Source organism: Carlito syrichta, unplaced genomic scaffold, assembly GCF_000164805.1.
Source record: "Carlito syrichta isolate Samal-C Ts95f unplaced genomic scaffold, Tarsius_syrichta-2.0.1 Scaffold287988, whole genome shotgun sequence".
Classification (NCBI taxonomy): Eukaryota; Metazoa; Chordata; class Mammalia; order Primates; family Tarsiidae; genus Carlito; species Carlito syrichta.
Genome location: NW_007232084.1, coordinates 377,708 through 391,021, shown reverse-complemented (window position 1 = coordinate 391,021; position 13,314 = coordinate 377,708).

Below are 13,314 nucleotides of genomic sequence, written 5' to 3'. Positions count from 1 at the left end.
CCGAGGCTCTCTTTCCTTTTGCCTGTTTTCTGAACTTTCTTCTCAAAATGTCTTGGTGTTTCTGTGAGTTCCTTGGTCGCCTTATAATGAATTTTGTTTCTACTTAACCAGAGTCAGTGTGGCTGGTCGTTATTGGTTTAGTATAACCTAATGAAGTTAGGGTGCTCTGTTACTGAAAGGAAAAGGGGAAACAATGGCTTCAGCTGAGCAAATGGTCACAGGGCAAGAGACTAAATTTTGCAAGCTTCCTTGTGGCTGGACTTAGCTGTGTGGCTAATTTCTCATCAGAGAAACATGAGCAGAATTGACGTGTATAACTTCCATGTCACTTCTTCAAAAAGAATACACTCGTATTCCCTTTCTCCTCCCACCCCCTTATGGGCTCCATATATCTGTGGTATTGAGGAACTGGCTTTGTTCAGTGAAAAAGAACAACATTTGAGATCATAGGACAGCTCAAGGGATATAGCCAGCCTCCTCAATGACTTCATAGAGCTGACTCAACTTCCTACGTTAGAGCATCTGTGTTCCTCTGGACTGATACCTGAGAGAGAAAGAAATCTATATTGTTTGAACCACTGTGCTTTCAGGTCTCTTTTGAAAGCCACCAAGACTATTCTAGGTTCAGTATAACCTAATGAACACAGCCCATTTCTGTTTAGTCATCCTGAGTAGTTGAGAAATAGCAATCAGGAGTGATGCCAGGACCTCAGGAAAAGGAGACAGGGAAGGATTCTGGGATGAATTGTCTGGAAAACTGGGTATTAGGGCAATAAAATTCTAAGTCTATAGCAGTATTGGGGAATGAGAATTTGTTAACCTATGACTTACAGGGGTAGGACAACAATAGTTTTAGGAGTTCAAGTAGCCACTGCAACTGAATAGCATGGATGGAAAGAGTCGCACAAGGACTGTTGGGTGGCTTGGTTAATATTAACAGTCAGGAGTAGCTTAAATAAGGAAAATAACAAACTCAAATCACTGCATTCTCAGCTCAAGGCACAGTCAAGAAAAAAAAAGGGAATCATACATAACTATGCTAAAATAATCTCTGGCAGCAGGGCCAAAATAGCTGCAAACCAAATGCAATGGTTAATTCTGAATTTTGCTTTGATCTGTTGAATTCTCAGCCTTGCCAGTAGAACACTAAACATAAAAATGTGGAACCCTGAGGACTGAAATGGGGACCTATGGAAGGATTCAGAGACTGCAGAGAATTTTGGTCCTCCATTGCCACTTCCCCTCTGTGGGTCACAGTGCATAGGTCACAGTTCATGAGGCCCTATAAAGAAGCCAGCCTTTGAAAATTCCAGTGAATTTTAACAGCATCATGGAGAAAATGTCTCAGTCCTGTCCGGATGAACTTCAGCTATCTGAAGAGGCTGTTCTTGTCTTCTCTGAAAACCCTGTAATAACCTCTCTGAGGACTTACTCCACAAGGAAATGTCAATCTTCATTTCCACATAGCCAACATCCTTCATTTTCTACAGTGCTATAATTAAAATGCCAGCATTCCTGGGGGGCAGGGGCAGTTCCAAAGTCAATATCAAAGGAAAAGGATTTATAGAACATAATTATTTTTTCCCTGTTTTATATTAGCAAAAATATCTGTGGAAGATGTTTGGGGAATAGATTATGGGGTGCTATGTCAAGGAATAAAGAAAATAATAAACTCAAATCACTACAAGGCAGAAAAAAGTAATTTTACAGTGAAGAAACTTGACCCACACTTCTTCAGCCAGGTGACTGAGGTCAGTATCAACAGTCATAAACTCTGTTGATAATTGGATATAATGTGATGAAAATGGCATTTTACATTTGTAATCTTTTCCCCCAAATCCATAGCCCAACTCTAATTATGAGAACATCATCAAATTCTGATGGAGGAACATTGTGAAATATTCCTGGCCCCTACTCAAAACTGCCCAGGAATGCCAGGCACAGTGTGCACCTGCAATCCTAGCTACTTGGGAGGCTGAAACCAGAGGATTGCTTGAGCTTTGAGTTTGAGACCAACCTGGGCAGCACAGTAAGACCTTGTCTCAAAAGTAGTGTATGAGAACATACACTTAAATTGAAGAGAATCTGTCTTCATCCTCCCACCTCAGTCTCCCAGGGAGTGGTTTTCTAGAACATTCACTAGGTTCTACTCAAAGAGTTAATCAAACCAATCTAACATTCATGAAGAAATTGCAAAAATTGTCAAGGGCAACCCCCTTGGGTTCCCTCCCACTGTGAAAGATTTTCTGTCCTCTCAATAAATCCTGCTGTAAAAAAAAATAGTGTCAAATTAAATATTGGAAGCATATAGTAGCTTGGTAGCCCTATGTAACTTTCTTTTTTCCTTTTTCTTTTCTTTTCTTTTTTTTTTTTGAGTTGGAGTCTCACACTGTCACCCAGGCTGGAGTGCTGTGGCACACTCATGGTCACCCTAGCGTCGACCTGCTGGGCTCTGGTGATCCTTCGGCCTCAGTCGTCCAAGTAGCCGAACTACCACGTCCAGCTATTTTTTTTATTATTATTGTAGAGGCAAGGTCTCACCAAGTTGCCTAGGCTAGTCTTGAACCCATGGGCTCAGGCAATCCACTCGCTTTGGCCTCCCAAAGTCCTGGGATTACACGCTGAGACACCAAGTAACTTTCTGATTTGACTGGAGTGGAACATGGATGAATGTTAGCTCAGTGGATTATGGTAAAAATTAAACAGTCGAAGACTGCAATGGCAATTTCTACTCCTGATGAAGTCTCCTTACTGGAAGAAATTATTAGAGCCTATTACCGCTTTTGTCTATTGTTTTTTTCTCTATCCCAAGGGCTGGCAGACGGTTTTTTGTGCAAGGCCAGATAGTATAACTGACTGGCTGTATAGACCATATGGCATTGACTGCACCTACTCAACTTTGCCACGGGCAGCCACAGGCTGTGCATAAGCAAATGGGTGTGATGTGTTCTAATAAAATTTTATTTACAAAAACAGGCAGGAAGAACACCAGTAGCAGCAAGCACATCTAGTGTTCATATCTTGGTTACTAATATCATTTTCCAATAAAAGAAACTAGAGCTCCCTGGAGAAATAGCTGACTCTAGAACTGAGGTAAGAAATATGTAAAATGAAGCATCTTGCAGTGTCAAAAAAGTAAGGACGTGCTCAAAACAAAACAAAAATCATCACCATCACCACCACCAAAACACACACAGATACACACACATTGATGGGGGGTGTCAGGGCACAGGAGCCAACTGTAAGAGCTCCCAATGGTACAGCTGAAACAGGTTGAACAAGAAAATAAAATAGGCCAGGCGCAGTGGCTCAAGTCTGTAATCCCAGCGCTTTGGGAGGCTGAGGTGAGAGGATTGCCTGAGCCCGCGGGTTTGAGACCAGCCTGGGCAACATGGTGAGACTTCATCTCTACAATAAATCAAAATGTTAGCTGGGTGTGGAGCACGCACTTGTAGTTCTGGCTACTTGGAAGACTGAGGCAGAAGGATCGTGGGAGCTCAGCAGGTCGATGCTGGGGTGGCCATGAGCATGCCACTGCAATCCAGTCTGGGTGATGGAGTAAATAAAGTAGTATGGGAGCATAACTCAAAATATAAAGTCAATCTTCATGAGCCTATACTGATATAAATAATGATTGAATAAATTAATAACTGGCTAGATAGGTTGGCTCATACCTGTATTCTCAGCACTTTGGGAGGTTGAGGTGGGAGGATTGCTTGAGCCCGGTAGTTCAAACCATCTTAGGCAACATTGCGAGACTTCGTCACTACAAAAAAAAAAAAAAATTAGCCTGGCATGGTGGCATGTACCTGTAGTCCCAGCTACTTGGGAGACTGAGGTGGAAGGGATTGCCTAAGTCTAGGAGGTTGAAGCTGTGGTGAGCTGTGATTGTGCCATTGCACTCTAACCTGGGTGACAGAGTGAGACTCTGACTCAAAAGTAAAAAATTTAAAAAATAACAGGATAAGAGACAAATCTCTCATGTATAAGAATTCCAAAATTGTTACACGGATACTCCATTCTTAAGGTAGGGAGCATAACTCCCCTCTTGTTAGTGTGGGCTGTGCATGGTGACTTCTCTACAAAGAGTACAGTAAGGAAAGGGAGAAAAATGTAATTTTTACAGTGAAGAAACTTGACCCACACTTCTTCAGCCCCGTGACTGAGGTCAATATCAACAGTCATAAACTTTGTTGATAATTGGATATGATGTGATGGAAATAGTACTTTACATTTGTAATCTTTCCCCCCAAATCCATAACACCATTCTAATTATGAGAAGGTCATCAGATTCCAAAGAAGGAACATTGTGCAATATTCCTGACCGCTGCTCAAAACTGTCAAGGAATGCCAGGCACAGGCGTGTGTATCTGCAATCCTAGCTACTCAGGTGGCTGAGGCGGGAGGATCACTTGAGGCTTAAGTTAGAGACCAGCCTGGGCAGCACAGTAAGACTCTGTCTCAAAAGTAAAAATAAAAACTGCCAGGGTCATCAAAAGTAAAAAAAAAAAAAAAATCTGAGGAACGTTTCATAACTATGGCAGCCTAAGGAAATGTGACAAATAAATGTAATGTCGTACCATAGATAGTATCTTAGAACAGAAAAATGACATTAGGTAAAAATTAAGAAAGTTGGAATATCACGGCTGGGAAGAGTTACACAAGGACTGTGGGTAGCATGGCTAATACTTACAATCAGGAGTAGCTTAAATAAAGAAAATAAAAACTCAAATCACTACATTCTCAGCTCAAGACACAGTCAGAAAAAAGGGAATCATATATAACTATGCTAAAATAATCTCTTGCAGCACAGCCAAAATAGCTGCAAACCAAATGCAATGGTTAATTCTGAATTTTGCTTTGATCTGTTAAATTCTCAGCCTTGCCAGTTGAACATTGAATATAAAAAAGATTATTTAGTAATGGTGTATAAATATTGGTTCATTAATTGTAACAAATGTACCATACTAATAGAAGATGTTAAGAATAGGAGAAACTAGATATATTGGAAACTCTCTGTGCTAACTGCTCAATTTTCAGTAAGTATAAGACTGCTCTGACAATTAAAGTCTATTAATAACATTTTAATAGGCGAGGACTGGGCACGGTGGCTCATGCCTGTAATTTCAGCACTTTGGGAGGCCGAGGCAGGAGGATCACTTGAGCCTGGGAGTTTGAGATCAGGCTGGGTTACATAGTGAAACCTTGTCTTTACCCAAAAAAAATAAAATGAAATAATTATCCAAGCATAGTGGTGTGTGGCTGTAGTCCCAGTTACTCAGAAGGCTGAGATGGGAGGACTGCTTGAGTCCAGGAGTTGGAGGCTGCTGTGAACCAGGATCATACCACTGCACTCCAGCTTGGGCAACATAGTTAAATAAAAATAAAATTAAAAGACAGCAAGTTATATTTTGCCTTCAGATTCCACTTTGCTGACACCTGCTCTATCCCATTAAGCAAAGAAAATAGTCAAATTTTCTTTCACCTGGTAGGAATAGTACAATACCTTTATTATTTTGCCTCAGGGTTCTACCAAATTTCAAGCTTTATACCACAATACAGCAGATAAGCACCTCGAACATCTCGTCATCTCATAAAACATCACAGGGTCACAGGTGCATGAAATTGATGACCTCCTGATGATGGGAGTTGAAGAGTGGGAATTAAGTGGTACCCTAGATGTCTTGATAAGATAGATGTCTATAAGAGGAAAGGGAATATACCCCATAAAAGTATACGAAGGACCCTACCACTTCAGTGACGCTTCCAGGAATTTCAGTCTGGTGATATTGGAATATCATCTTCAAAGGGAGTATATTTGGTACATATTTCAGCCCCCACCTATTATAGCAGGCACTCTCTGGGGCACTTTGATTTTTTTTTGTTTGAGTTGGAGTCTCACCCTGTCGCCTAGGCTGGAGTGCAGTGGCACACTCACAGCCACTGCAGTCTGGACCTGCTGGGCTCAGGTGATCCTTCCACCTCAACCTTCCAAGTAGCTGGAACTACAGGCATGCGCCACCACACCTGGATAACTTTTAAAAATTTATTGTAGAGATGAAGTCTTGCCAAGTTGCCCAGGCTGGTCTCGATCCCCTGGACTCAGACAATCTTCTCACCTCGACCTCCCAAAAGGCTGGGATTACAGACTTGAGTCACTCTGCCCAGCAATTAAAAAAAAAAATTATTTGAATGCAGTTTGGCTGTCTTGTCTTTTTTAAAAAAAATGTGTTCTATTTTTCAAAATTTAATTTGATTTATTTTAGACTTGTGGGGCACAAGTGGGGGCTTGCTACATAAGTAAGCTGCATGCAGGTGAAGTTGGGGCTTCCAGCTGGCAATGACAAACATTGGAGAGAGGAAGCCACATTTAGCAAGGGATGTTGGGAAAACCGGCTCGCCATATGCAAAAGAATGAAACTGGACCTCTACTTATCACCATATTACAAAAATCCATTCAAAATGGATCTTTGAATATTGTAGACAGTATTTTACAATTGAATGCGTTGCTGTGGCCCATGTACAGAGTGACCTGAAAGGCTTCTTAGGCTCACACAGGATGTAAGGAACAAAGAACAATTCATGGTGGCAGTGAACAGGTCATATGGTAAGATTATACTGGAAAGGAAGACAATTTGGGAAAAGTCCAAATAACCCGAGCTAAACTACTGGAGAACTAAAAATCATTGCTATTGGAGATGCAGCAAAAGCTTTTATCATAACATCTACTGACTTAGCTGTTGTCTCCAGCAGTTGGCCGTGCTCATGATTCAGGTCTTCCAATTCGGCTCATCGCCACTCATTTTTCTCTTCTTCTAGAATGAATTATCTTCTCTCTCTTGGCTTCTGTTACTACTACAGTTGAACAGCGATAACCTCCTTTATATCTCTCTAGATTTCTGTTTTCTCATAGCATTTCCTGCCACCTGGGTTTTGCCTACCGCCTCCTTTTTGTGCGTGTCTCTTGACCTCTCTCATCTGCTGACTCTCTCTGAATGCTTTGCATTCAATCTCTTTCGCGTTTCTGATTGGGTGGTTAACTCTCGTCCAATGTCCTTTCATGGCAAAGCTCTTGGACACCCTCACAGGCTTTGGGAGAACCCACAGAAGGGAACAACACCTATCCCTGGGCCAGTCAGAGTTGATTGTGGCTGTGATGTCACATGATACAAACACACTGAGGGGAGAGCCTGGGTTGTGGCAGTCACTTTGAAGCTTCTCAGAATGGGGACATGGTGGCTAGGAGGCCCCTTTGCTGCCTGTCTAGGGCAATCCTTAATGCCCTCGAAGAGTTAAGGGGAAAAAATAGAAACTCCTGGTGACTTCAAGCTCAAGCATTTTTTTTTTTTTTTTTTTTTTGAGTCAGAATCTCACTCTGGAGTTCAGTGCATGATCACTGCTCACTGTAGCCTCCAACTCCTGGACTCAAGCAATTCTGCTGTCTCAGCCTCCCAAATAGCTGGGACTAAAGGCATGTAACAGCATGCCTGGCTAATTTTTTTTTTTTTTTAGAGATGAGGTCTTGCTACGTTGCCTAGGTTGGTCTTGAATTCCTGTGCTCAAGCAATCCTCTCGCCTTAGCCTCCCAAAGTGCCTAGATTACAGGCATGAGCCACTACACCTGGCCAAGTTAGGAAGTTTTGACTGAGAGGAAGGTACTTGGGGAGACTGCCAGTCATCAGTGGACTTTCTATTCCCTTTTCTCTGATTATCCATGTAAGTTTTCCCCCACAGTGGGTTCTTGGTTTATGGTGGGAAAACAAGTAGCGTTGTAGAGAAAAAGAGTACAGTACAGTGGAGGCCTTACCATGGCAATGCTCTGGGATTAGAGTCCAGCAGATGCTTTGTTCATTCCTACCTGGGCTGGGTCCTAAGTGCACTCATTGTCTTGCTGCTCTTTTTGTCTTTTTTTTTTTCCTGTAAAAAAATTAACCTGAATCTACAAAGGCATATGCAATAGTATATGGACACTGGAGCCTCAAAAGTGGGAGGAAAGGATGGAGGGAAGAAAAACCACCAAATGGGTACACTTGAGGGAGCGGTGGGGACACTTAAAGCCCAGACTTCTTCGCCAATACACAACGCAACCACGTACTACCACCACTAACAAAAATAATCTGAATTTGGTGACTACATTTTTGCTCATGGAAACCTGGTCATCCAGGCCCTTGGCATTGCTGGTTTGATTTTTGTTTCCTGGCATTTTATCAGCAGGCTTCCTCCTTTGGCATTGACTGCCAAGCTCACAAGGCATGAGTCCTGAAAGTTCATCTTTGGGGTTTTCTTTCTCCAACTACCTGCCACGACCAGCTGCTATCAATCCCTGGATTCATTTCCCTTTGAATTCTGTGAAAATCTCTCCTTAATCATTCAATATGAAGAGAAACTTTTTCCTGATTTATTGGAGGAATGGTTTACAGGTTTTCTTGTTAATAGCAAATAGACTTCTCCAATAGGCCCCTTATTCCCACAGATACTCCTTACTGATACACTGCTGTTGTTGCCATTTTGTATCCATGTTAAGAAACTATGTAATGGAATCTTCTTACAATAACTGCTCTTACATCAGCTCTTATTTTGTTTGTCATTTTGAAACCAAAGATCTATTGAATTTAAAGCATAGCCTCCTCAGACAAGAGGTTCTCAAACAATCATTGGTTACCATATTTTGTGTTGAGCTTATGATTCAAAAAGAGAAAGACTTGGTGAAGTGAAACATACCTCAGATACTCAGAAGTCAAGTCTCCAAAAAGCAATCACAAGTTTTATTTTTTTTCCAAATAAAAATAACATCATAGCAGGATTAATTCAAGTTAATAGAGAAGGAAATGTCAACCTAGGTTCAGTACATGACTCCAATTCCCTGTATCATTTTGCTATGAGGAACGATATATTTTATTGGACAAGCACACAGAAAGCCTGTCATATTATTCATCACCCCTAGAAGCAGGTCATAGAGCAGCAAAGTAATGTCGCTAACAAGAAGCAGTTTTCTGTAGGAGACAGCAATTCTTACCCTGCCGTGGATTTATCTTATTATTGACAGCAAATTTGGCTGGCATTGACCAGAACTGATATTTTACCCAGCCCCATACCAGAGCTTGAACATGAAATAAGCTTATACCACACTTAATGTCAGTCCCATATTTCCTCCGTTCAAAGTCACATCCCTCTTCTGATCTGAATGATGAAAGAGGACGTTTAAAACACAGACATTTCTCTGCTTTATTATACGGTGGTTGGTAAGTGCTATTTTGCAATGCCAACTTCTGTATGGGATGCCAGCCGCAACTGCTTTCATCTGATTAAAAGTAGCAGTATTCACTACAACAAATGCCCCCAGACATTTGACCCCCAGACATTTTTGTGTATATGCGGCCGCCTAACTTTCTACTTACTTTATTCAGAAAACGCCAGTGTGGAAATTTGCTGAGCTCACCAATGACCCCATGAGGAGTTGGCATTCTATTTTTCTAGTTCTGTTTTTCCTGTTGTCTTTTTAAGATGTGTTGTGTCATGAAACTTCAAGTGACTCTCCTTTCTTTAAAGTCACTTGAGGGATGAGCCGTCCATGGGAATCTCGGGATGGATATGGACCCAGTAGCCACTAAGGGTTGCATGAGTCATTGAGCTCAGGGTATGCAAATAAGCAGAGAGTGGGATGTGCCCCCTCAGTGAGCAAGCACGTGTTTGGAAGCTGCTGAGATGGGGAGCTTGCTGGGAGTCCGTGGAGTGACTGAGGCAGCAGAGACAACTCCAGAAAAGATGATACCTGCCACTGAGACCATCCGGATGATGGTGTGGCTAGGCAGTGTTCACCTTAGAACAGGGGATGAAGAAAGGGGACCTCTTGAAAGGAAAAGTCAACCTTTCTAGCTAATCGTTGAATATGACTTGGAAAAAGGACCAGGACCAAGAAAAGTGAGGCCATCCTTTTCTCTCTGCCTGGAATTTTTTCATTGCCATCCCTTTATCTGGCTAACTCCTACTTCTTCAGTTTCCAGTTTAAATGTCACTTCCCATATTGCCGTTAATGCTGTCCTTTTCTCTAATGCTTCTGCTTCACAGCAATTTTTCACAGTTTATAATTATTTATGATTAGAGTGTTGATTTGATTGATGGCTATCTCCTAACCAAACCTGGATTTAATCATTCAGTAAGTAGTTCTTCAGCACTCACCATGTGTTGAGTATAAAAGGTGTCAGAGATATTTGGTGAATGAATGAATGAAAGGAAGAATGAGTGAATAATGTGATAATTTGATTTCCAAAGACCCAGGGCTATTGAAATTCCCGGAAGAAAAATGAAGAAACCAGTAGCATATTTTTCCAAGATGGCTTGATAAAGGAATTTTGTGTGTCAAAGAAAGAGCTTCTTCAAGCTGGGTCAAATGTAGAACCCAGAAAAAGTTTAGAAATTGTGGAATGAAGGAGCTAAGATTGGCATGTGGGTCTGGGGGTCACATTTGGAGGCAGCTTATGGGAAGGTTTTGACAATTTCACCAGGTGTAAGGCATATAGAGGCAACTTAAATTCTTATTAGATAAGAAACCATAGCATTTTGATTTTTAAAACATGGTTTTCTCTGTAAACTCGGCTAAATAACTCCACTTTTGTCTTCTGTTGTTGTCCAGAAGTATGAAAGAGGACTTTTTGAGATCTTATCCTACTTGCAAGTAATACCTTGTCTTGCCACAACATTGAATGCTGGCAGAAGGCATGAGACTCCTAGATCAGAGACACAGGACTTGATTATTCATAGCACAACAAAAAGCACGAACATCACCATATTTATGTTCAATTATCCTCGCTCCCAAGTCCTATGAGAGAGATACAGGTCGGCCCAGTTACATGCCTGCACATGTGGTAGATTTCATCACATGAGAGGAATCCTATGCTTCGGGAACTCAAATCTTTTATATTAGGCAGTAAGCATTCCTCATCTTGGCTCCAGAGGGTAGCGTTATCTTTATTGTCCAAGGCTATAAACAAACTACTCTCTGCTCTGGAGGGAGCCATCTATTTAAGTTCCAAGACTGTTCATTGTACAAACATCTTTAAAAAGACAATCTGAAATAAAGGGCAGCCCATACCTGTTTTCAAGACAGCCAGAAATGTGACAGACCAATAGACAGTTGTCTCCCAATAATATCCACCTCTTGTTCTATGCTCTCTTGACTCCTGGAGGATTTTCCCTGTCAGTGGGCCACTCCATTGACTAATCTGAGTAGTCTGGTGGACAGAGGCTGAGACCAGATTCATTCGATATGTCTCATACATAACTTAGGAGGCTGCTATGAGGCCCCCACAGTTAAGGCTGCTATCTTCTAACAGTAGGATTTCTAACAGTAGGATGAGTACCAACCTCAACCATGCCCACAGAGTTCCAGGCTAACTGGCTAAGCATATCTTGTAAACCATCCAGGTCTCAGAAAGCAGGTGGCTTTCTCCTTAAGTTTCCGCATTGAGGTCAAAGGCATTGCTCCAGGTACAGAAGGACATGTTAGTGATTGCACAGTCTCCCCCTTAGCACATGAAGAGGAAATCTAGAGCAGTTCTATCATCCATAACAACCCTGACCACTGAGTTGAGGCTGACCTAAATGCCTTCCAAAGCTCAGATGGTATCACTGATGGCTTCAGGTAAAGTCAAGGACAAATTTTATACTAACTTTTCTAATTGGATAACTCCTGATAATTGATTTCAAAGTATGCATACATAAAGAGTTGGTTATTTATCTCTCCAGGAAGCAACCCTGAGTAACTAAGAGTGGCCTCACTTTGGAGAGATCTCCATGTCATAGGAAGGCTATATGATCTACTAATGGTGCGTGCTTAAGCACTTGAAGGTCTCTTGTGACCATCACCTCATCCCAAGGTATAAGTTACCCTATTTTTGAGAGGGATGCAAGTTAATGCCTGGCTTCCACACAAACAGTACCATGCTGGGGGTACACATGGTACCAAGGAAAGAAATTCTTTACAATTGTCAGAGACACTTAAGTGGGACCTACAGCAATTGTGGACACAGGTTGATAATACCTGAAATGTGACTCCTAGCCTATTGGTAAACCACAGAGTTCACAATCCATTTCAAATAATGGAGTCCAGTCCTTGTTTTTTGGAGAAAAGATTATTTATCTCTATCTATCTATCATCTGTCTATCTATCTATCTATCTATCTATCTATCTATCTATCTATCTATCTATCTGTCATCTATCAATCCATCATCTATCTTTCAAATCTACAACTCTATCTATAGACATAGATATCCATATCTATAGTAATGTACTATATAACATTTTGGTCAATGACAGACTGCACATATGACAGGGGTTCCATAAGATTATAAAACCATATTTTTACTGTGCTGTCTCTATGTTTAGATAATGTTTAAATGCATAAATCCTTCCATTGTGTTGTAAGTGCCTACAGTAGTCAGTAACATGCTTATAGGTTTGTAGCCTAAGAAACATAGGCTACACCGCGTAAAAATAGGCTACACCACATAAAAATAGGCTACACTATGTAGCCTAGTTGTGTAGTAGGCTATACCATCTAGGTTCGTGTAAGTACATTCTATGATGTTCATACTACGATGTAATGACGCATTTCTCAGAATGTATCCCAGTTGTCAAGTGACACATGACTATATATAGATCAAAAATCATGTTGAAGAATTATCCTTCCAGCCTTGTTTTGTTAAGAATTTGGTCTAGACTATATTTGAATTTTATCAAATGCTTTTGGGCATCTGTGAAGATAATCATATGGTTTTTCTTTTTATATGTGGTAATGTGAGAAACTACATGAATGACTTCTAAATAGTGAAAGTTGCATACATTCTTCACAAACCCCAGTTAGTCATGGCGTATTATTATTTCAGTACCTTGCTGGATTCTGTTCATTAATATTTTATTTATGATATTTTTATTAATAGTCATAAGTGAATTTGGTATGTTGTTTCTTTTGGGTGCAATCTTAGCATTTGCTGTATTTACTCACTTCATTTAAAGAACATGGAAGCTTTCCTTCTTACGCTCATTTCATTGAAAAACTATTTGTGAATAGTCTCAGTAGCATTAGAATTGTCCTTCCTCGGAAATTCACATAAATTCTAGGTGAAACTCTTTGGGAACATTTTTTAGGGGAATTTGAGTTAGATCTTTAATGACTTTGTCTAATTTTTTAATAACAAATTGATCTGTGTGGATATCTTTTGTGAAATCAGTCTCAGAAAATGTAAAGTATATATTTTCTTCTTCCTTCCTTCCTTCCTTCCTTCCTTCCTTCCTTCCTTCCTTCCTTCCTTGCT